Source organism: Leptinotarsa decemlineata, unplaced genomic scaffold (genome assembly GCF_025532065.1).
Source record: "Leptinotarsa decemlineata unplaced genomic scaffold, Ldec_3_MD MMD2_tig00026358_RagTag_RagTag, whole genome shotgun sequence".
NCBI lineage: Eukaryota > Metazoa > Arthropoda > Insecta > Coleoptera > Chrysomelidae > Leptinotarsa > Leptinotarsa decemlineata.
In genome coordinates, this window is record NW_027412703.1 from 5,115,919 (window position 1) to 5,119,433 (window position 3,515).

General features: G+C 32.3%; 1 non-coding gene across 1 annotated transcript; it reads left to right on the forward strand.

The window, feature by feature from the left end:
• The first annotated feature begins 3,006 nt into the window (after positions 1-3,006).
• TRNAR-UCU (transfer RNA arginine (anticodon UCU)) lies at positions 3,007-3,079 on the forward strand. Its single transcript has one exon. It is a non-coding gene; the product is annotated as a tRNA-Arg (tRNA).
• Positions 3,080-3,515: the final 436 nt, after the last annotated feature.

Below are 3,515 nucleotides of genomic sequence, written 5' to 3' on the forward strand. Positions count from 1 at the left end.
ATACCTCATTTTAGGTTCGAGGAGAGTTGGTGTGTGGGATTTGTTGGTTTGACTAAGTACAGTTGTGTATCTTCAATAGAGGAAAGTAAGTGAATAACACATTTTTTTGTATCATTTGTTTTCATGATTTTTATCACTCGTTTTCAAGATAGTATCAATTTGCCTAAAAGGAAACAGAGTGGTACCTGGTACAGGCAGGTGCGCCAAGGAACTGAAAACGTAATGATTACTTTTCAACAAGACAATGCAAGTTGCTCTACAAGTCATAAAATGTTGTAAATGTTCATGAGTAACCTATGCGAAAAATATCTATTTGATTTTTATTCCAGTTTTATTGTGCCACTTTCAAATAGTGATAATGAACGTTAATGTACATTTTGTTCCAGGTATTACTATTGAAACACTGGCTGATGCATTGTTGGACAAATATAAGGAAAACTATTCTGGTGAGCAAAGTTTGAATAACTTTAAGTAAGTGAAATTCATTGAAGAACCCATCATACTACTCATTTTAAATACTTCATTTGTGGGTTTATTTTTCTAAGTGAGAAACCTAACCTAACCTATTTCTTGATGTAATACACTTTTTCTTTTTCAATGAAATGATATATTTATTATTTTTTAATTAGTACTGATGAATTCACAGAGTTGTTATTTTAGTATATTTTTTAGTATACATTTGTTTGAGAGGAGGAATATCCTAATTTGAATACATTTCTAATATTTGTAATATGACAGTATTCAGGAATATTTTATTCAGTGAATAAATATTTTGAATTAGATTTTTTATTTTTAATATTGGTTGAAACGTCAAATATTTCAGTGTATATTGTTTTTAAAATATATTTGTTTATGAATATTATGTGTTTTATTACTTGTGTGAATCTTGTATCAAAATGCAATATATACATGCCTAATAGCGGTTACTCGTCACATTCTTGGAATATTCCAAATATTCCTAGAATATTCATAAAATATATTTAAAGAATATTCTATGGTGTTTCTCTATTGTATATTCCTACAATAAACTAAGAATATCCTAAATATTTTATGAATATTCCTCGAGTTCTATTCCTGGAATATTCTTAATAGAATATACCTTAGATATTCTAAGAATATTATAAGATATTCCAAGAATATTCCCAAGGAATATTCTTAGAATATATCAAAGGTTCGCCAGGAGCACTTCCAGGGAATATTCTCCAGAAGATATATATATCCATGGCATATTCATAGCATAATACAATATCCTTAAATGTATATTCATAAAATATACCTGAAATATCTATTGCTATGTGGGCGGGTATGATTTCTATATCAGGATTGGTTCCTCTAGAAATAAAGATTTACGTGTTCTTCGAAAATTTCGATTAGGTACGGGGGGTTCAAATTTTCGTTGGAACGCCCTGTAGGTACCAACCCTGTCATAATCTGACATGTTTAAATATTCCATCCTTTTTTATCGACCTTTTTTGAGCATTTTCACCGTCTACAATCTGAAAAATATGAAAGTGATACCTAATGGAGAACTTCATACACGTGTTGAAAGAGCAAACTTTTTAGTTCACCCCAATAAGTTACTGCGTAAATTTAAAGTATTCTTCACAAAGAAAAATGTTATAATAATCAGTAATTTGTCGTGTATCACAATTTTGCATTTCAATAAAGGGTTGAGAAATTATGCAGATACTTATCTTAACTTTTCGGAGGATACAATCTGCTCCCTACTTCAGAATTGTAAACAACCTTAAGTAGCTACCTCCTGCCTGGGCTGAAAAGTCTCTGCCCTAACACATAGACGGCGCTAGTCTTATTGCATTCACCTTTTTTCAGTTAGTACTAGCTTCAAAAGAAAGCTGTTGAAATTTCATGATATTCTATTCATAAGTTTGTGAGTTATTGTGCAAAACAATGGTTCAAAAACAATTTCATGTTTGTTTTAATTGCACAATGTTTCTTGATGGGAAAAATTCCGTTCAAGCGAAGCAATGGCTTGAAAAGTGTTATTAGGACTCGGCTCCATCAGAAATAACAAATAAACACCGATGATGCGAACGCAGTGGACGTCCAAATGAGACAGTGACACCAGAACACATGAAAAAAATCCACGAAATACACCGAATGCACAACAATCGGCTGGAAAGGTTATGACCCTGGTATTTTGGGATGTGCATAGTATTATATTCATCAACTATCTTGAGAAGGAAACAATTATGTATTTCTCATAAGAGTCTCTCATCTACAATCCCAGCTTTTAGATTTGATGTATCTACATGTCTTGATCTTACTGTACATTATTAGAGATTCTGTTTTTCGAAAATATAAGAATAAATTTTTTGTCACAAAGGCAAATGTGACCTGCACCCTTAAGAGTCCAATTGTTTCATTTTACCTTCGATATATTTGGGGCAAAAATAAGGGGTAAACCATGAATACTGATTATGGAAAGAAATGGCTACAATAAATTGAAAATTCACAAATTTATTAAGTAACAAGTCATAAACGAAATCATAAAAAAACAATAATATGTCGGTCGGGAGGAGGACTGAATCTCCCGTGGAACAAATTGAAATTGTCTTATCCATACTAGAATCTGAGGTCTGGTCAGCTTTGTTTTAACGTAAGTGGTGTGTATTATAAGAATTATTCACCCCATGAGGAATATTTTGTTGAGCCGCCGCAGGTCATGGAAAGCTAAGATGTTGAATTCCCGTGTTAGGAAGCACACGTTGAAAGGTAAGACCTCGTTAGCCTTAGCTCGGACAATTTCAACTTCCGAGGGTTTTCGTTCGTAGGAGTGTGACAGCTGATTAACGGAATATTTAAAAAATATTTTTTCAACACACAATTGCGATATCGAAAGGTTTTGTTTTTGGGAAGATTCAATGAATATTATTCGGAAGATTATGCATTCATTCTATGTTTTTCCAAGCTCGGATACAGAAGCTGCTTATGTATCTGAAAATAATTCTATTGAAATAAAGAATTTCAATTTTAGGTTAGCAAGTCCCTGTAGCGCAGAGGATAGCGCGTTGGACTTCTAATCCAAAGGTCGTGGGTTCGATCCCCACCAGGGATGCAGTGTGAATATATTTTTTTTAAATTTTTTCATTATACAAATCGCACACTTTATTCTGAATATAATAATGTTCATCTCAATATTTTAAATTTGGAAGTATGGTGCATTTGGAGTACGGATAGTAGAACCAGGGCAGTGTGTATATCGTTTTTAATTTAATTGAAGTTACACGGTAGCCTCACCAGTAACTGACTGTGATCTTGTAGCGAAAATTTATTACGAAAATTCTATAATAATGATTGTTATGTGGATAGTGTTATTAATTTTCAGAAAATAGCGTGTCAGGTTATTCATTATTTTATATAAAATGCTGAACATTTTCTAAGACAGAAAGAAAGACACTTCTTTCTTTCAGATGTTTCAGATGTTCAGATCATGCACAGGAGTTTCTTTCTCATACATTGTGGAAGAAAAAATCCATTCGAAACATTTTTCA